Source organism: Neovison vison, chromosome 1 (assembly GCF_020171115.1).
Source record: "Neovison vison isolate M4711 chromosome 1, ASM_NN_V1, whole genome shotgun sequence".
NCBI lineage: Eukaryota > Metazoa > Chordata > Mammalia > Carnivora > Mustelidae > Neogale > Neogale vison.
This window is the reverse complement of record NC_058091.1, coordinates 163270511-163292219: the sequence shown is the minus strand read 5'-3', so window position 1 is coordinate 163292219 and position 21709 is coordinate 163270511. Positions and strand designations below refer to the sequence as shown.

The window sequence follows — 21709 nt, the reverse complement described above, 5'->3', positions numbered from 1 at the left end:
TCAGAAAATGGGCAGAAGATATGAACAGACACTTCTCCAATCAAGAAATACAAATGGCTATCAGACACATGAAAAAAATGCTCATCATCATTAGCCCTCAGGGAGATTCAAATTAAAACCACATTGAGATATCACCTTACACCAGTTAGATTGGCCAAAATTAACAAAACAGGAAACAGCATGTGTTGGAGAGGATGTGGAGAAAGGGGAACCCTCTTACACTGTTGGTGGATATGCAAGTTGGTGCAGCCTCTTTGGAGAACAGTGTGGAGATCCCTGAAGAAATTAAAAATAGAGCTTCCCTATGACCCTGCCATTGGACTCCTGGGTATTTACCCCAAAGACACAGATGTCGTGAAAAGAAGGGCCATCTGTACCCCAATGTTTATAGCAGCAATGGCCACAGTCGCCAAACTATGGAAAGAACCAAGATGCCCTTCAACGGATGAATGGATAAGGAAGATGTGGTCCATATACACTATGGAGTATTATGCCTCCATCAGAAAGGACGAATACCCAACTTTTGTAGCAACATGGACGGGACTGGAAGAGATTATGCTGAGTGAAATAAGTCAAGCAGAGAGAGTCAATTATCATATGGTTTCACTCATTTGTGGAACATAACAAATAGCATGGAGGACAAGGGGCGTTAGAGAGGAGTAGGGAATTTGGGTAAATTGGTAGGGGAGGTGAACCATGAGAGACTATGGACTCTGAAAAACAATCTGAGGGGTTTGAAGTGGTGGGGGTGTGGGAGTGTGGGGTACCAGGTGGTGGGTATTATAGAGGGCACGGCTTGCATGGAGCACTGGGTGTGGTGAAAAAATAATGAATAATGATTTTCTGAAAATAAATAATTTGAAAAAAAAAGAAGCAGTAAATGCTTGAGGGACATGTCTGGTGATGGTGGTAATGGTGTGTATGTGTTTCTGTTGGGAAATTTCTCAAATTCTATTTTATAAATTTTGTACCTAAAACTAACTTGAGTGACTAAAGCAAAATACTTTTACAGCGCCCTAATGTGAGTATAAAAACAAAAATATGCTTAGACAAACATACAAAGAACAAAAAATATTATTCTATATGACTTAATTTTGATGCAAATATATTACATGAAAATCAACCACATGAGGACCTATAACTATTATTTTTGCTAACTAGCTGCATAATGATATACACATACTTTAATCTCTTTAAAAATTTCCTATCTATAAATAGACATTGCAGTTGTGCACAGCTTTAATATTGCAGTATATACTTTTTGTTGGCAATTTTATTTTCTATTTCTCTAGAACTGATCCAATGTTTTGTAAATACCTCGTGTCACTTTAGACAACGAGAGTGTTATTTTCCCTATTAAGTTTCCAATTTTATTTATCAAGTTTTTTTCTCTAAGAATAAAAAAAATGGCTATAGATTATTATGGTTTTTACTTATACTTCAGTAAAAAGTTGAGAATTAGATAATCTAGTGGTTAATTATCTAATTGTATTTCATCTTTCCTTAATGGCTTTAAGTGGCATTTATTTAACTTTCTGTTATACATTGTCTTTTTAGTAATTTAATTTAATTGTTAATTTAAATTAATTTAAACTTCATTTTATTTTAAAGAATCCTTTATGTAAGGACAAGATGGCAGGGAAGTAGGAGGAGGCGCCATTTCAACCTGTACCCTAAAGTGAGCTGATTACCTACCAAAGAACTCTGATCACCCATGAAATCAGTCTGAGATGAGAATTATACATGTCTAGATCTCTAAGAGGGCAGCAGATGCCAGTGGGCAGGTAAAGTGGAGTGGGAACACCGGGCTGATATCATAAGATAAACAAAAGGGTGAGGGAGCCACCAGAAGTGACTCATTGGAAAGTAATACCCCAATATGAGAGTGCCCTGTGACTGGGAACCAGCATTAACTTGGAGTCTGGTTGAAAGCACTCAAAAAGAGCAAAGGATTGTGGGGGGAAATTGTGGGAATCAGGGCTGCTGGGGACAGGGGCTTAAGTCCCTGGACCCGGGACAGCCACCTCTGATTAATTTAATGTTTTTAAAATATTTTTCCTTTTAAAATATTTATTTATTTAATAACAATAACTTGAGAAAGACCATGAGCAGGAGGAAAGGGCAGTGGAAGAGGGAGAAGCAGATTTCCTATTGATCAGAGAGCCCAACATCGGGCTCGACCCCAGGATCCCAAGATCATGACCTGAGCCAAAGGCACATGCTTAACAAACTCAACCATTCAGGCACCTTTATTTCTTTTAATAAAGAATTCTTTCAGGGCACCTGGGTGGCTCTGTGGTTAAGCATCTGTTCTCTGCTCAGGTCATCTTCTGGTGGTGCTGGGGTCCCTGCATCAGGCTCTCTGCTCAGGGGAGAACCTGATTCTTCCTCTCTCACTCTTCCTGCTGTGTCCCCTCTTTTTCCGTGTTTCTCTCTGTCAAATAAATAAAATCTTAAAATAAATAAATAAAATCTTAAAAAATGAATTCTATCAGCTAGTATTATCAGATCAGGGAATATAGCAGAATAGGAGGACTCTAAGCATTGTCCTATGAGAAAAAATAATTTACCCTCATATCAGTGTGAATAACTCAGAAAATGGCCCAAAGACATACAAAATAAACTCCACAGCTGAATGTAGAAAATAGACCGTATCAAAAAGGGCATGTAGGGTGGAAACATGTTGAGGATCTAAACAGAACCAAGGGACTGTGCACTGGAGGGAGGGACCCACACACATGGAAAGGAGAGAGAAAAGGTCTATCACACAGGGGACCCTGATTAAGGAAAACAAATCTCTATAACATTTGGTTTTTAAACCAGAGGGGCCACATCCTGTATATTCTTATAAACTGTGGGATTTAAAACTTAGAATTTTAAAAATCACTGGTCTCAGTGTGGGGAGAATCAGAAGGGTGAGAGGAAAATGAGTCCCTGGCCTTAGAGAGACAGCACAACAAAAAGCCCACAGAGAGCACAGGAAAAATAAGCAAACAAACAAAGGAATACCTGTGGCAAGAGGAGGGAGATTAGTTTATACTAATCTCAGAGCACGTGGTGGGGAGTCAGGGATTTTTGGAAGACTACTCCAGGAAATAAGGACATGTCATGTACCATTATTGTCCCCATCACTGACCAAAAACACAGTAACCTGTGTGAACCAGCATGGAGCTGACACTCCCTACTAAACTTCTTAAAACTGTGCATCTTCCTCATTCACCAGCCTGGTCAGTTCTAGCACTGAAGATCACTGAAGATCCACTACATTAAAAGACAAGCAAAAACTGATGAAGTTCTTGAACCTAGGTGAGGTTCAATGGGATGAGGTTGGGAGCCAATGGGTAAGAAAGAGTTCTTAAGACGTCTTTGGTGCAAAAAGGTGGTTTATTAGAGCATGGGGACAGGACCCGTGGGCAGACAGAGATGCTGCGCCGAGCATGTGAGGAGTGCCTGGTTATATACACAGGAGTTGGGTAGGTGAGGACAAAGGGGTGTTCAGAAGGGCTATTGACTGTCAGGATATTGAAGGCCTGGTTACTATCAAGCCAAGGCCACTTTCCCTCTAATGAGGCACTAACATAAAGACAATTGGGAGTCTCCTGGTGGAATGTCACATTCCTGCTATCAAGCATCCTTGTTAGTGAGATTTAGGTTTAGAAGAAATTTAACTTTATTTACTTTTCCTTCTACCTCTGTCTCCTTCAGTTTTCATGGAGGGGAGGGTGACATTAGGGCTTGAGGAACTGAGTTATGTGCCTTTGGACATTGGGCTATTGATAAGGTAACTTCTTTGTTACAAATCTCAAGAACATTTGTAAACCAAGGGAGACACCTGCCTTGCAGGATTGTGATCTCTGCAAGTTAACTATTTGTTTTTCTTTTAGGGTAGTCAGGGGTGCCTGAGGAATGTTACACATATTACTGAGGGGAGTGTGTGGAGAGGGGGTGCAAGGTACCAGCTTTTGCTTTGTCCTCAGCCAGCCTCCAGCTCCCTCATCAAAAACCTTGCTAAAACCACACCTCACACTCCCCTTCTCCCAGTATTGTGTGGGTCCACTTTCTAGAGCCAGATTTATCTCAGTGTCAGCACCATAGGTCCACACTCACAGAGGACCTCAGCATAGAATTTAACACTGTGTGTCCTACCCTCATGAATGTTGTAGATACGTCCCCTCCAATAAGGTCTTGGCCCGAGCCCCTCCAAATGGGATCACAGACCTAGCAGTATGTCTGATGAACTTACAGGGACAACACCACTCTAAAGTGACTCTTGATCCTCTGAGGAAAAGGAATGATAAGCAAACAAATCATTTAGAATGCTGCCCCAGGCATGAACTGGGACAGACAGCTAGTCTGATTGCAGGTCCCGCATGTCAATGAAACTGCCTTGGGGAACAACATGAGAAAGTGCCATAAAATCTGGTGCTACTGAACCTTTGATAAAGGCTCTTTCTGACTCACCTACACCCTATGGCAGCCACAGACTTATTCACAAACACCCAGGACCAAACACTGGCAACAGCAGACAAAAGGAGTCACTAAAGATGACTGGAAAAAAGAACAAAGTGACTCAGCTGCAGCAGCAGCTGTGCACATCACACACAGGTGGCATCTTTCAAGTGCGGTTCCTTTGTGCTTCTACTGTGCCATGGTGGATACTATACAGCAGGGCCTATAGGATCTCTTCTTTGTAAGATCGCTACGTTCAAGAGGAGGAGATGGAGCTTCTTCAGAGAGAAACACACACACACACACACACACACAGTTAGACAAAATGAGGAGACAGAAGAATATATCCCATATGAAAGTACAGGCAAATGACAGCAAGAGGCCTTAGTGAGATTGAGATAAGTAATTACCTCATAGAGAAGAAAGTAATATTATAAAGATACTCACAGGACTTGAGAAAAGAGTGGAAGACATCAGTGAGAGCCACAACAAAGGGATATAAAGGAACCAATCAGAAATGACCAACACAATAAAAGAAATTAAAATTAAATTAAATGGAATAAATACTGCACCACAGAAAGCAGAAGAGGGAACCAGCTACCTGGAGAATAGAGTAAAGGAAAGTAATCAAGCTCAGCAGGTGAGAAGCAAACATTATGTAAAATGATAGTAGACTTTGGGAGCTCAGTGACATCATTAGCATAATAACATTTGTATTATAGGGATCCCAGAAAGAAAAGAGAGAGGGAAGGAGAGAGAGAAAAAAAATTGAAAAAGTAATAGCTGACAACTACCAGAACCTGGGAAAGGAAATAGAAATTCAAATCAAGGAAGAACAGAGAGCCCCAACAAAACCAAACCAAGGAAGTCTGTTCCAAGACCCATAGTAATTAAAATGGCAAAAAGAAGTAAAGAGGAGGGGACAAGATGGCGGGGTACTAGGAAGAGGCGTCTTTTCAGCTGGTACCCCAAAGTGAGCTGATTACCTACCAAAGAACTCTGATCACCCATGAAATCAGCCTGAGATCAGAATTATACACGTCTGGATCTCTACAGGGGCAGAAGACGCCAGTGAGCAGGTAAAGCGGAATGGGAACAGCAGACTGATATCGGAAGATAAACAAAAGGGGGAGGGAGCCACCAGAGGCGACCGGTGCGAAAGTAATACCCCGATACGAGCGAGAGTGCCCTGCGTCTGGGGACCAGCATTAACTCGGAGACTGGTTGAAAGCACTCCAAAAGAGCAAAGGATCGCGGGGGCAAACTGTGGGAATCGGGGCGGCTAGGGACAGGGGCTTGAGTCCCCGGCCTCCCCGGCGCGGAGGCAGAGAGAGTGCGGCGGAGAAACCGGCTCCTGGTCCCTAAGCCGCCAGCATGACCCAGAGCGCGGGGTTCCGGCTCCTGTGAGGGGATGGGAGCCGGTCTGCAGAACGCGCGCTAGCCCTACCACAAAGCTTGAGATGCGCGTGCACGTCGCTCCAGCTCTCCTGGGTTTCTAAGGCCCTGGGGCGCTTCTTGACCCGGGCCATTGTTTCAAAGTCTAAGCCTCGCGCCCGCGAAACTCTTCCCCGGACAGAGGCGCGCAAAAGCCCAGCCTGCGGCTTACGGACCAGCGCCCCGTTCTCAGTGCCCCAGACGCGCGCCCGACCCACAGCCGCCTCTGAAAAGAGGTGCGCGCAAGCCGGGCACTCCCACCCCGGCCAGCGGCAAAATCTCAGTGTGCGATCGCTGCTTGGAACCTCTCTGGCGGTCAGGAGCTCCCAGACAGCCGCCACTGCCTTGGCTTTGGGGATGAGCAAAAGATCCTGCGCCCCCAGGGTCTTTAACTTGGAACCTGCACTGCCAGCATCCAAGGGGGAATTTATTCAGCTTCTGCACCCAGACTGAGGCTTCTGAGACGGAGATCAGGAAGTGTTCCAGGGTGCACCTTGACTGCACCACAGTTGATACATCCAGCTACATCTGTTCAGTCTTCTCCCACCAAAATGACTAGGAGGAGGAATGCCCAACAGAAGAAAAATACAGAGGATGGACCTTCCGCAACAGAGCTAACGGCTATCAACATAGACAATATGTCGGAAAGAGAATTCAGGCTAACAATTATCCAGGCAATAGCTAGGTTGGAGAAAGCCATGGATGACCAAACAGAATTGATTAGAGCCGAACTGAAAGCGACCAGACAGGATGTTCACAATGTTAGGGCGGAGCTTAAAGCTACCAGGGATGAGGTCCACAATGCTCTCAATGAGTTCCAATCCAATCTAAACTCTCTCAAAGCTAGGGTAACTGAGACAGAAGATAGAATTAGTGATCTGGAAGACAAACAGATAGAGAGAAAGGATCAGGAGGAAGCCTGGAACAAACAGCTTAGATCCCACGAAAGCAGAATTAGGGAAATAAGTGATGCCATGAAGCGTTCCAACGTCAGAATTATTGGAATTCCTGAAGGGGAGGAGAAAGAAAGAAGTCTAGAAGATGTCGTGGAACAAGTCCTTCATGAAAACTTTCCGAATCTCGCGAATGAAACCAGCGTTCATGTACTAGAGGCTGAACGGTCTCCACCCAAGATTATACACTCCAAAAAAACATCACGACACCTGATAGTCAAATTGAGAAATTATAATTGTAGGTATAATCTCTTGAAAGCTGCCAGGGCAAAGAGGCTCCTTACTTACAGAGGGAAGCCCATCAGAATAACGTCAGACCTGTCCACAGAGACCTGGCAAGCCAGAAGAGGCTGGCAAGATATATTCAGGGCACTAAATGAGAAGAACATGCAGCCAAGAATACTTTATCCAGCAAGACTGACATTCAAAATGGAGGGAGAGATAAAGAGTTTCCAAGACCGGCAAGACTTAAAAGACTATGCAACCACCAAGCCGATACTGCAGGAAATATTAAGGGGGGTTCTATAAAGAGGAAAAATCCCAAGAATAGCATTGAACAGAAATATAGAGACAGTCTACAGAAAGAAAGACTTCAAAGGTAACTCGATGTCAATAAAAACGTATCTATCAATAATCACTCTCAATGTGAATGGCCTCAATGCACCCATAAAACGGCACAGGGTTGCAGATTGGATAAAACGACAGGACCCATCCATATGCTGTCTACAAGAGACCCATTTTGAACCTAAAGATACACGCAGACTGAAAGTGAAGGGGTGGAGAAGCATCTTTCATGCCAATGGGACTCAAAAGAAGGCTGGGGTAGCGATTCTCATATCAGATAAATTAGACTTCAAACTAAAGACTGTAGTCAGAGATACAGAAGGACACTACATAATCCTTAAAGGGACTATCCACCAAGATGATCTAACAATTGTAAATATCTATGCTCCCAATATGGGAGCAGCCAATTACTTATGAAAACTGTTAATCAAGATAAAGAGTCATATTGATATGAATACACTAATCGTAGGTGATCTTAACACGCCTCTTTCAGAATTAGACAGATCATCGAAGCAGAAAATCAATAAAGAAACAAGAGCATTGAACGACACATTGGACCAGATGGACCTCATAGATATATACAGAACATTCCACCCTAAAACAGCAGAATACTCATTCTTCTCAAGTGCACACGGAACCTTCTCCAGAATAGACCACATACTGGGTCACAAATCAGGACTCAGCCGATACCAAAAGACTGAGATTATTCCCTGCATATTCTCAGATCACAATGCTTTGAAACTGGAGCTCAATCACAAGGAAAAGTTCCGAAGGAACTCAAACACCTGGAAGCTAAAGACCACCTTGCTTAAGAATGCTTGGATCAACCAGGAGATCAAAGAAGAACTGAAACAATTCATGGAAACCAATGAGAATGAAGACACTTCGGTCCAAAACCTATGGGATACAGCAAAGGCGGTCCTAAGGGGAAAATATATAGCCATCCAAGCCTTGCTCAAAAAAATTGAAAAATCCAGAACACACCAGCTGTCTCTACACCTTAAAGAACTGGAGGATCAACAACAAATCAAACCAACTCCACACATAAGAAGGGAAATCATCAAGATTAGAGCTGAGATCAATGAGGGAGAAACCAGAGATACAGTAGAACGTATCAATGAAACTAGAAGCTGGTTTTTTGAAAGAATCAATAAGATCGATAAGCCACTGGCTACACTAATCCAAAAGAAAAGAGAGAAATCCCAAATTCATAAAATTATGAATGAAAGGGGAGAGATCACAACTAACACCAAGGAAGTAGAAACAATCATCAGAAGTTACTACGAACAGTTATATGCCAATAAGCTTAGCAACCTTGATGAAATGGATGCATTCCTGGAAAAATATAAACTACCAAAATTGAACCAGGAAGAAATCGACAACCTGAATAGACCGATATCTAATAACGAGATTGAAGCAGTGATCAAATATCTCCCAAAAAACAAGAGCCCAGGACCTGACGGATTCCCTGGGGAATTCTACCAAACCTTCCAAGAAGAAATAACACCTATTCTCCTGAAGCTGTTTCAAAAAATTGAAGCAGAAGGAAAACTTCCAGACTCTTTCTATGAAGCCAGCATTACCCTGATCCCCAAACCAGGCAAGGACCATACCAAAAAGGAGAATTTCAGACCAATATCACTGATGAATATGGATGCTAAGATTCTCAACAAGATCCTAGCCAACAGGATCCAACAACACATTAAAAAGATTATCCACCATGATCAGGTGGGATTCATCCCTGGGCTACAAGGATGGTTCAACATTCGTAAATCAATCAATGTGATACAACAAATTAATAGGAGAAGAGAGAAGAACCACATGGTCCTCTCAATTGATGCAGAAAAAGCATTTGACAAAATCCAACATCCGTTCCTGATTAAAACGCTTCAAAGTATAGGGATAGAGGGAACATTCCTGAACCTCATCAAATCTATCTATGAAAGACCCACAGCAAATATCATCCTCAATGGGAAAAAGCTTGCAGCCTTCCCGTTGAGATCAGGAACAAGACAAGGATGCCCACTTTCACCACTCTTGTTCAACATAGTATTAGAAGTCCTAGCAACAGCAATCAGACAACAGAGAGAAATAAAAGGTATCCAAATTGGTAATGAAGAAGTCAAACTCTCTCTCTTCGCAGATGACATGATTCTTTATATGGAAAACCCAAAAGACTCCACCCCCAAACTACTAGAACTCATACAGCAATTCAGCAGCGTGGCAGGATACAAAGTCAATGTGCAGAAATCAGTGGCTTTCTTATACACTAACAAGGAAAATACAGAAAGGGAAATTAGAGAATCGATTCCATTTACTATAGCACCAAGAACCATAAGATACCTGGGAATAAACCTAACTAAAGAGGTAAAGGATCTATACTTGAGGAACTATAGAACACTCATGAAAGAAATTGAAGAAGACACAAAAAGATGGAAGACCATTCCATGCTCTTGGATCGGAAGAATAAACATCGTTAAAATGTCTATACTGCCTAGAGCAATCTATACTTTTAATGCCATTCCGATCAAAATTCCACCGGCATTCTTCAAAGAGCTGGAGCAAATAATCCAAAAATTTGTATGGAATCAGAAGAGACCCCGAATCGCTAAGGAAACGTTGAAAAACAAAAATAAACTGGCGGCATCACCTTACCTGATTTCAAGCTTTATTACAAAGCTGTGATCTCCAAGACAGCATGGTACTGGCATAAAAACAGACACATAGACCAGTGGAACAGAGTAGAGAGCCCTGATATGGACCCTCAACTCTATGGTCAATTAATCTTCGATAAAACAGGAAAAAATATACAGTGGAAAAAAGACAGTCTCTTCAATAAATGGTGCTGGGAAAACTGGACAGCTATATGTAGAAGAATGAAACTCGACCATTCTCTTACACCGTACACAAAGATCAACTCAAAATGGATAAAAGACCTCAACGTGAGACAGGAATCCCTCAGAATCTTAGAGGAGAACATAGGCAGTAATCTCTTTGATATCAGCCACAGCAACTTCTTTCAAGATACGTCTCCAAAGGCAAAGGAAACAAAAGCGAAAATAGACTTCTGGGACTTCATCAAAATCAAAAGCTTCTGCACAGCAAAGGAAACAGTCAAAAAAACAAAGAGGCAACCCACGGAATGGGAGAAGATATTTGCAAATGACAGTACAGACAAAAGGTTGATATCCAGGATCTATAATGAACTCCTCAAACTCAACACACACGAAACAGACAAACACATCAAAAAATGGGCAGAAGATATGAACAGACACTTCTCCAATCAAGAAATACAAATGGCTATCAGACACATGAAAAAATGCTCATCATCATTAGCCCTCAGGGAGATTCAAATTAAAACCACATTGAGATATCACCTTACACCAGTTAGAATGGCCAAAATTAACAAAACAGGAAACAACATGTGTTGGAGAGGATGTGGAGAAAGGGGAACCCTCTTACACTGTTGGTGGGAATGCAAGTTGGTGCAGCCTCTTTGGAGAACAGTGTGGAGATTCCTCAAGAAATTAAAAATAGAGCTTCCCTACGACCCTGCAATTGCACTCCTGGGTATTTACCCCAAAGATACAGATGTCGTGAAAAGAAGGGCCATCTGTACCCCAATGTTTATAGCAGCAATGGCCACAGTCGCCAAACTATGGAAAGAACCAAGATGCCCTTCAACGGATGAATGGATAAGGAAGATGTGGTCCATATACACTATGGAGTATTATGCCCCCATCAGAAAGGACGAATATCCAACTTTTGTAGCAACATGGACGGGACTGGAAGAGATTATGCTGAGTGAAATCAGTCAAGCAGAGAGAGTCAATTATCATATGGTTTCACTCATTTGTGGAGCATAACCAATAGCATGGAGGACAAGGGGCGTTAGAGAGTAGTAGGGAATTTGGGTAAATTGGAAGGGGAGGTGAACCATGAGAGACTATGGACTCTGAAAAACAGTCTGAGGGGTTTGAAGTGGCGGGGGGGTGGGAGGTTGGGGTACCAGGTGGTGGGTATTATAGAGGGCACAGCTTGCATGGAGCACTGGGTGTGGTGAAAAAATAATGAATACTGTTTTTCTGAAAATAAATAAATTGGGAAAAAAAAAGGAAGTAAAGAATAGTGAATTTTAAAAGCAGCAAGAGAAATGTAAACAGTTACACACATAGGAAACCAAATAAAGCTATCAGCAGATTTTTTTCAGCAGAAACTTTTCAGAACAGAAGAAAATAAAATGATATATTCAATGGGCTGAAAGAAAAACATTTGCAGCCTAGAATATTCTATGCACGAAAGCAGTATTTTAGATTAGGGGAAATACTGTCCCAGACAAACGAAAATTAAATGAATTCATCACCACTAACTTACTCGTATAAAGAAAAGTTAAAGGAGAGTTTTTGAGGGGAAAGGAATGACCATCAATAAGAGTAAGAATTGTAGGAAGAAAAAAAAATAAACCTAAAATAAGTACATCACTGAAAATCAGACAAGTGACTTACAAAATAATAGGATGCAAAATGTAACAACACTCCTAAAATGTGGACAGTGAAGAGTAAAGAAAGGATTCAAATGTAAATGACTCTCAGATTCATATGGATTGCTATATGCAAAGATATTATATACAAATGAGTGCTAACCACAAATCAAAAGCTAGTAATAGATAGACAAAAAGCAAGAAGAGTGACGCCTGGGTAGCTCAGTTGGTTAAACAGCTGCCTTTGGCTCAGGTCATGATCCCAGCATCCTGGGATCGAGTCCCACATCGGGCTCCTTGCTCAGCAGGGAGCCTGCTTCTCCCTCTGTCTCTGTCTGCCTGTGCTTGCTTTCTCGCTCTCCCTATGACAAATAAATAAAATCTTTAAAAAAAAGCAAGAAGAAAGGTATCAAAGTATGTTGCTAAAGAAACCCAACTAAACATGAGAGGAGGGAACAAGAAAGGAAAGGACTAGAGAATAACAACAGAAACAAATAAACACAAGTAAAGGCAATAAATGCATATGGATAAATAAATAAATATTCAAACAGACTAAAAACACTAATCAAAAGACATAGGGTGACAGAAAGGAAAAAAACAGACAAAATTCAAAAACAAACAACACCCAACAACATGCTGCTAAGTTCAGACCTTAAAACACCTGTGTTAGAGAGGAGTAGGGAATTTGGGTAAATTGGAAGGGGAGGTGAACCATGAGAGACTATGGACTCTGAAAAACAATCTGAGGGGTTTGAAGTGGCAGGGGGGTGGGGTACCAGGTGGTGGGTATGATGGAGGGCACAACTTGCATGGAGCACTGGGTGTGGTGAAAAAATAATGAATACTGTTTTTCTGAAAATAAATAAATTGAAAAAAAAGGAGACATGACAACTAAATGTAATGAAATACTGGAACATAAAAAGGGCATTCAGTAAAGACCAAGAAAATATGAATAAATAAAGTGTGGACTTTCCTCTCCCTTTGCTGTTTGTTCTCTCTCTTTCTCAGATAAATAACTAAAATCTCTCAAAAAAATAAAATGAAAATAATAAATAAGTAAATAAATAAATAAAACATGACCATAACAAAAGACAAAGAAGGGCACTATGTAACCATAAAAGGGAAAATCCAACAAGAACATCTAACAATTGTAAATATTTATGCACTAATGAAGGAAGCACCCAAATGCATAAGAAAGTCAATAACAAACATAAAAATTCTAATTAATAGTAATAAAATAATGGTCAAGAATTTTACCATTCCACTTGAATCAATGGACAGATTATGCACTGAAAACACTAACAAGCAAACCGTGGTTTTGAAAGGCAGACTGAACTAGATGGACTTAACAGATGTATTCAGAGCATTCCATCCTGAAAGAGCAGAATACACATTAATTTCAATTGTACATAGAACATTACCCAGAATATACCACATATTAGACCACAAAACACACTTAAACAAATTAGAAATGATTGATATCCTACCATGAAACTCTTCTGAAGAAAACTATATGAAACTAGAAATCAAGGGAAAGAAGGATTTTGGAAAGAGCACAAATACATGGAAGTTAAATAACAAGTTAAATAACATACAACTAATCAATAACTGGGCCAATCAAGAAATGACAAAGGTTATCCAAATTATTTTTGCTCATTTTTATCTGATTGAAAATCAAAACAGAATGGTCCAAAATCTTTGAGATGCAGGAAAAACATTTCTATGATGGAAGTTTATAGCAATAAAAGTCAACCTTAAGAAGCAAGAAATCCCCATATAAAAATCTAACTCTAGACATAAAGGGACTACAAAAAGAAGGAAAACAACCAAAAACCAACAGAAGGAAGGTAAAAATAAAGATTAGGGATAAATAAATGGTAGAGAAACTAAAAATATTGAATCTAGAAGCTGATTCTTTGAAAAGATCAATAAAATTAATAAACCACTAGCTAAACACATCAAAAAGGAAAAGAAAGAAAGGACTGAAACAAATCAGAAATAAAAGAGGAGAAATAAAAACGGACCCCACAGAAAGACAAAGGATGATAAGATAATATGAAAAAAAGTGCCGTGCTCGCTTCGGCAGCACATATACTAAAATTGGAAAAAAGGTGCCAACAAATTATACAACCTGGAAGAAATTGATAAATTCATAGAAACATAAGACCTCTCAGAAATGAATCATATAAAGAAAATTTGAGCATACTGATTACCAGCAAATAAATCAATTCAGTAGCCAAAATATGCGCAAATAACAATACTCAAGGGACAGTTTCAAAGGTGAATTCCACCAAACATTTAAAGAAGATATAATAATACCTATTCTTCTCAAGCTGTTCCAAAAAAAAAAAAAAAGAAGAGGAAGGAAAATATTCAAACTAATTCAAATTCCATGAGGCCAGAATTATCTGGATCCTAATTCCAGTTAGATTATATATGGTTTAATATTATTTTCTGTTGTACAAAAAAAAATTAACACATCTATAGAATACCTGGTGCACATAAGAACAAGTGCCCCCTTTAACACCCATCACCTACTTAACCCTTCCCCACTCACCTGCCCACTGATAACCCTCAGTTTGCTCTCTGTAAAGAATTTTTTTCTTTTTGTTTTTGTGCTTTGTTTTGTTTGCCTTACTCTCTCTCTCTCTTTCTTTTCCTCTCTCTTTTTGTTCCTTTGTCATTTTTTTGGTTCTTAATTGCATATATGAATAAAGTAATAAGGTATTTATCTTTCTCTAACTGTCTTTTTTTTACTTAACCTAATTCTCTCTACCTTCACCCATATATTTCCAAATGACAAGATTCCATTTGTGATTACATAAGCTCCTGAGTCCTGTGCTAAGTGCCACTGAGTGTCCACCGAGTTAAGTGTCCACTGAGCTGTCCAGCATCTGGAGACTCACAGGGTTGTGGGGTGGAGAACTGGAGGTGTGTCAGAGTAAGCGTTCAGTGACCATTCATATCCATTAACTGACTTAAGATTCATTTCAGGGACCTTCAGCTGTTGCCACCAGGCACACACCTGTCAGAGGCTAATGCATCAGGGGGCAGGAGAAGAATATATATCCATTTATCTTCTGTATCCATTTGTTGGCTAGTGGACACTTGAAATATTTCCATAATTTCACTATTGTACATAATGCTGTTAAAAACACCAGAGTGCATATTTCCCTTTGAATTGATCCCTTTGCATTCTATGGGTAATTACCTTGCAGTGCTATACCTGAATCATAGTGTAGTTCTATTTTTAAATTTTTGAGGAGCCTGCATACTATATATTCCAGGGTGACAGCATCACTTTTCATTCCACCGACAGTGCAAAAGTGTTCCCCTTTCTCTGCATCCTCACCAACATCTGTTGTATCCTGAGCCTCCAATTTTAATCATCCTGACTGGTGTGAGGTGGTATCTCGCTGTAGGTTTTTTTTTATTTATTTATTTTCAGCATAACAGTATCATTATTTTTTCACCACACCCAGTTCTCCATGCAATCCGTGCCCTCTATAATACCCACCACCTGGTACCCCGACCATCTACCCCCCCCCGCCACTTCAAACCCCTCAGATTGTTTGATCTGCATTTCCCTGATGCTGAGTGATGTTGAGCATTTTTCATGTGTCTGTTGGCAACTTTTATGTCTTCTTTGGAGAAATGTCTGTTCATGTCTTCTGCTTATTTCTTAACTGAATTATTTCTTTGTTGGGTGTTGAGTTTAATAAGTTCTTTATAGATCTTGGATACTAGCCCTTTATCAGATAAATCATTTGCAAATATCTTCCCCTATTCTGTAGGTTGCCTTTTAGTTTTGTTGATTGTTTAATTCACTGTTTGTTTGTTTGTTTGTTTTTTAGTAAGCTAGTATTTTATTGAGAATTTTTGCATCTATATTAATTAGAGACATTGTTCTATAGTTTTATATTTTTTTAATTTTTTAAATTTTATTGATATTTTGTTTACCACACAAAAGTTTTAGTTTTTGGTGTAGTTCCAAAGCTTCCTTTTGTTCACTTCCCTTAGGAGACATTTCTAGGAAATTGTTACTAAAGACAATGTCAAAGAAACAAATGCTTATATTTTGTTGCAGGAGTTTTATGGTTTCAGGTGTCACATTTAGGTCTTTAATCCATTCTAAGCTTATTTTTGTGTAGGATATAAAAGAAAAGTGGTCTCGTTTCATTCTTTTGCAAGTAACTCTCCAGTTTTATGAAAACCATTTGTTGAAAAGACAGTGTTTTCCCCATTGTATATTCTTGCATCCCCTGTGGTAGATTATTTGACCATGAAAACATAGGATATTTTCTGGACTTTCTATTTTGTTCCATTAATCTAAGTGTCTGTTTTTATGCCATTAACTCAGTGTATTGAATATCATAGGTTTGCAGTATATTTTTAAGTTAAATATTACTAAATTAATTGGAGTATAATAAATACACTTGAAGGATGTAACACAAATATTTATGTGTACTTAAAGCATTACAGTCAATTTCAAATAATGGAGACAGAGCTATAAACTTATTTTGTGTTGAGAATATCACATTGCATGTGACCAAATTTTATCTCCTAAAAGTTTTACCCTTAGCTTGACATTCTCAATGTAAAATCTAAGAAAATAATTTTTGTCACAAGTTCGTGTATTTGGGGAAGCTTCTAAGTAAGATGAATGACTAATGAAGTGAATGAAATGATTTAAGAAAGAATTTCATTCTAAAGCATATTATTAACCTGATTATTGCTATAGACAAATGGACCTTGATGACCCTAAAGGACAATATCAGGAACATGAAATATAATCTTCAGAAATATTTTCTGAATACATGAAGAACAGATATTTCCAGTTTCTCTTATTTCCCACTGGTTTTCCAAGAGGAAATTTAACTCTTTCATAATTAGTTATTAAGTCTTCCTTGAAGGAAAACCTATGATACAATGTTTCAGAAATTCTAGAGCAAAAAATAAGAGCTTCAAAGTGTAGAAAAGAGATTTTATCAGACCTCACCTGTGCTCCTTTGACTTGAAATGTCAGTGAACATGGAAGCCAAATACATCAGTTTATGAGAATTGGCATAGAGATGTTCACATACTTACAATATTGTTGGCATCTTTGGATTTTTTTTGGCTGACACAAATTAAAATTTATTTACAATTTAAAATTTTATTCTGGTGTATGATTCCATGAGTTGTAACACCTGATGTGGTAACCACTACCACAATGATGACACAGGGCACTTATATCACACAAATATTTCCTCATACAGTCTCTCTGTAGTCAAACTATTTTCTTCTGATATAAACTTGCCATGTAGTGTTCTGCTTTCCATCTCTGTGTATTTGCAATTGCAGCATGTCGTAAGTGAATTCACATAGTATGCAAACTTTTTATACTGGCTTTTTAACTATGCCTTTGTGAATTGCCCACATTTTTGCATATGTTAATACTTTCATAACTTTATCTCTAAATAGTATATATATATAAATATATATAAATACATGTATATATATACATATGTATACTATATATATTATATATATAATACATATATTAACCACATCTTTTCCATCCTTTAATCAATGAGGAAGAATAATATCTTTACAACAAAGACAGCAAATGTTAGCAAAATATACAGTTCATATATATATATATATATATATATTTCAGGGCTGAGATAATTGCTGTTTTACAATTATATATAACTATCAAAAAATAAAACTTTCAAAAGCTATTGAATGGTATGGGGATAGTATCCAATTATGTCTTTAGTTGTTACAGAATAGTATCCTTGTCAAGAATAAATGGGTATAGTTCTAGTTACTGGTTAACTGACTTAAGATTCATTTCTTAATATTTATTGATTCCAGATTTTCATATAAAATCAATAGTATTTACCTTGTAGAATTTCTATTCAGAGATACAGGAAATAATGGACAAAAACACTTGCAGTACATAGATATGTACACATGTCATCACCATCATCATCATCATCAAGTTCACTGTTCCAAGCCTAGAGTAAGTTAGCATCACATCACTTCCAATTTTATCAGAAATTTGAAAAAGTAAAGAGGAAAGTTAAGATTATGAACTAATGAGCTGTAAGAGAAGTAAAGAGCCAAATGATAGAGAAATTATGCCATAATGGATTTTAAATCTGGAAAACAAACTTGCTTAAGAGAGAAAGAAAACAAACATTAGGGAAATGAGATGGCTAGAAAGAAGACTGATTGTAAAACTTTCAAGAATGTGATGATAATAGGAATAATTAGAGGGAAAGTTAATGGAATAAAGGCCAACATCATTTAAAAGAATGTGGATTTCCATGCAAATATATCCATATGCAGAAATAAACTAGAAGTACATTTAAATTAATAAATTAATAAAAAATAAATTTAAGGATAAAAATAAGCATAAGGAGAACTAAATTTAGAAATAAATGAAAAGAGCATATTAAAATTTAGAAAGTAAACCAAAATCTAATTTCAGTTACATGGAATATTAATAAAAATCCTACAGAAACTTCTGTGAAATGAAAAAATAATACTACTTTAAACTAGTGGCCTATTGCTATGAGCATAATGATTGGACTATTTCCAGTAAATTGGAAATTGCTGAAACACTCCACTGACATTCAAGCCCATCTCTCCTTATAAATATCACATCCTATGTAGCAGCACTAATGATAAAATAGGTATTCAATAACTTAAAAACAATTATATAAACCAAAAAAATTGAAATTATTTGTAATTGTATTTTAAAATATTTTTATTTTTGATTATCAACTTAATTGTATGAACTAATAATTTGATACATATTACTGGGTATCAGAGTCATTGATATTTTGAATATTTATATATTTGGTTTCATTTTTCCACCACAAATTTTTCCAAGGGTCATCTTGATGTCCCTATTTCTCAAGCTGTAAATGAGAGGATTGAGGCTGGGAGATAACAGAGAATATAACACAGGCATAAAGAGGTTCGTTGATGATGAGGATTTTGAGGCTGAACCCAAATATGCAATATATCCAGAAGAGAGGAACAAGGTTACCACAGTTAGAGATGAGGCATGCAGGGAGAGAAGGTTTTAAACCTGCTTTGTGAAGATGGAATTCTTAGGACAGTGGACACAATATAAACATAGGAAACAACCATGAAAGTAAAACATACAAAAGCAAAACAAGAAATAACAATAATAAACACATATTTCAGAATTTGGTCCCCAGAACAAGCAAGTGTAAGCAGTGATGGAATGTCACAGAAAAATTGATGCACCATGTTTGGCCCACAGAAATGGACAGAAAATGTGCTTGCAACATGAATGGATCCATAGATACAACCACTGAACCAAGATGATGTCACCATCTGCACTCAGGCACCTCTATTCATGATGGCCTCATAGAGCAGAGGACAGTAGATGGCAGCATAGCGGTCATAGGCCATCACCAGAAGGAGGGCAAACTCTGTGCCAGCAAAGACAAGAACAAGGAAAACCTTTGAAGCACATCCCACAAAGGAGATGGAATGGTTGTTGGTCAGAGTGTTCATGACAGATTTGGGAACAGTGACAGAGATGTAACAGATATCAATCAAAGACAAATTTTTCAGGAAGAAGTACAAGGAGGATTGGAGATACTGGCCAATGGTGGTGAGGGTGGTAATGAGGAAGTTCCCCATCAATGCCACCAGGTAAACCAGGGGAAAAAATTTAGCATAAAGTATCTGTAGCACCTGATCATCAGGGAATCCCATGAGCAAAAATCTTGTTATTAGGGTCATATTAATCAATTTGTCAGGCATGATGATTTTTTTTTCTTGGAAACATAAGAAAATTTTTCTTGAATCTTCCAAATCTGTCTCTTTTTTTTGGTTTTGTTATTTACTGGCTGTGAAGTTATTTCTGGGGTAGAACATATCTTGCAAACTATAATTTCTTCAATGCATGTGGAAAAAATTATATGAAGATAGTCATTAAAGTAGGTTAGAATAATTTTTCTTGTGAAAGCCCAAAATGTAGGCATAAAATAAAAAATAATGCCTCATATTTTCATTTAACTTTGGTGGAATAGGTTATAATATTGGAAAATTTGCATAAGAGAGTAATTTGTTTACTTATTCTCAGAAATTTGCTTAAGTTCAATGTGAACTGTTTATATTTTTCAATTGTATGACAATACAATTTTATTTTCAATACAAATTTATTTTCAAATGTATGACAATACCATGCAATGTCAATGTAATCAAGGTTCAAGTAAATCACTAACATTTATACAAAGGTTTTAAAAAGATAATATGTGAGCTATTTTTTAAAGTTTTCTTAAGTTAATAAAATCCTAGATGTATTTATGTATTATATATTATAATTTAGCTATTTTCTTTCAATAAAGACATATGTTAATATGTGACTAATAATCAAAATTAAAATACTTATTTTAAAATTAATTCCAATTAAAATACATTATTTTCCTAAAGGAAAGTGGAATGCAAGAAGGTTAAATAAATTTACCTTCTTAAATATATAAATATATAGCTGGGATAACACTAGGAAGCTTCTAGTAGATCCACAGATGTTTTAAGAAATTCACTTACAAAAAAAAAGAAAGAAAGAAAGAAAGAAAGAAATTCACTTACCTGATATAAATCGAGTTTTCCTAATTTTAGAAGGGAGCCAGTTGTTTAAAACACTGTGAAACTTAACAATAAAAATGAGGGTAATAAAGGACACATTCTCACATAGGAATAAAAGTTGAAAAGCTTTTAAACTGTTTTAACTGTTTAAACATTACTATTTTTAATGTTTAAACATTAATGTTTTAACATTACTACTGCTCTGCTTTCCAGTGCATTGCTGAATGACAGTCTTCTCTCCACTAGTAAGCACAGGTTCAAAGAGTATTTATATGGGTCTTGCATTTTTGTTCATGATTAAAATTGACTAATTAGAATGAGACGTAATTAGCTACTGATGCTGTCTCATGTTATCATCACAGACAATAATAAATTGAAAGTGCAAAGAATTAGGTCCAAATTGAAATATGTCTTTTTCCAGTAGGGTTACTTGGCACAAGGACTAATTAATAACAAAACTGTTAAAAGACATTTGTTAAACTTTGCATTGTCAGGTAATGGATTGATTTTAATTTATAATTTCATCTGTGAACAAAAAGTTTAGCTATATCTTTTTATTTTGCTACTTATTTTGATTATTTCTATTTTATATTTTTAAAATTTTAATATATTGTGTTAAACACCATACAGTACATCATTCGTTTTTTGGTATAGTATTCCATGATTCATTGTTTGCATATAACACTCAGTGTTTCATGCAATCTGTGACCTCCTTAATACCCATCACCAGGCTCATCCATCACCCCACACCCCTCCCTTCTAACACCCTCAGTTTGTTTCTGAAAGTCCATAGTGTCTCATGGTTCATCTCCCACTCCAAGTCCTCCCCTTTATTTTTCCTTTCCTTCTCCTAACATCCTCCATGCTATTCCTTATGTTTCACAAACACATGAAACCACATGATAATTGACTTTGCCTGCTTGACTTATTTCACTTAGGATAATCTCCAGTCCTATCCGTGTTGACACAAAAGTTGGGTATTCATCCTTTCTGATGGCTGAGTAATATTCCATTGTGTGTATGGACCATATCTTCTTTATCCATTCATCTTTTGAGGACATCTTGGCTCTTTCCACAGTTTGACTATTTTGGACATTGCTGCTATGAACATTGGAGTGAATACAGACCTTCTTTTCACTACCCCTGTATCTATGAGGTAAACACCCAGTAGTGCAATTGCTGTGTCATAAAGTAAGTCTATTTTTAAATT

At 37.7% G+C, this 21709-nt stretch overlaps 1 pseudogene; it reads right to left on the bottom strand.

Annotated features, from left to right (window-relative positions):
- Positions 1 to 18721: 18721 nt before the first annotated feature.
- LOC122915409 lies at positions 18722 to 19671 on the bottom strand (annotated as a pseudogene).
- Between the last annotated feature and the right edge of the window lie 2038 nt (positions 19672 to 21709).